The sequence below is a fragment of the Pungitius pungitius genome, chromosome 9 (genome assembly GCF_949316345.1).
Source record: "Pungitius pungitius chromosome 9, fPunPun2.1, whole genome shotgun sequence".
NCBI lineage: Eukaryota > Metazoa > Chordata > Actinopteri > Perciformes > Gasterosteidae > Pungitius > Pungitius pungitius.
The window spans coordinates 15,456,787-15,457,115 of NC_084908.1; positions in this window are offsets into that span (position 1 = coordinate 15,456,787).

A 329-nucleotide genomic window follows, 5' to 3' on the forward strand; every position below is an offset into this window, starting at 1 on the left:
GTGGAGTTTCTTTGACTGTAAATTAAATGAGATTAAATTGAGTAGAACGCGCGCGGAATAGGTCCCTCTGAGCCGTGGCGTCATCAGTCATAATAATAATTCCATTGCATAAGATCCTCTCATGGGCAAGACCCTCGACCTTCTAAGCGTCCTGCTGGAGTACATGTACTCGGGTACTTGCCAGCATGGGTCTAACCACACGTCGCCCTCCCCCAAGTCCGTTCTCCTCCATCTCCTGAAACACTTGAGGATAGAAACAACTCGGCATCGCGCCGCGGCCGCTTTAAGAGACGCTGGCTCTGACGTCACCGCCGTTCTAGCCATGTGGC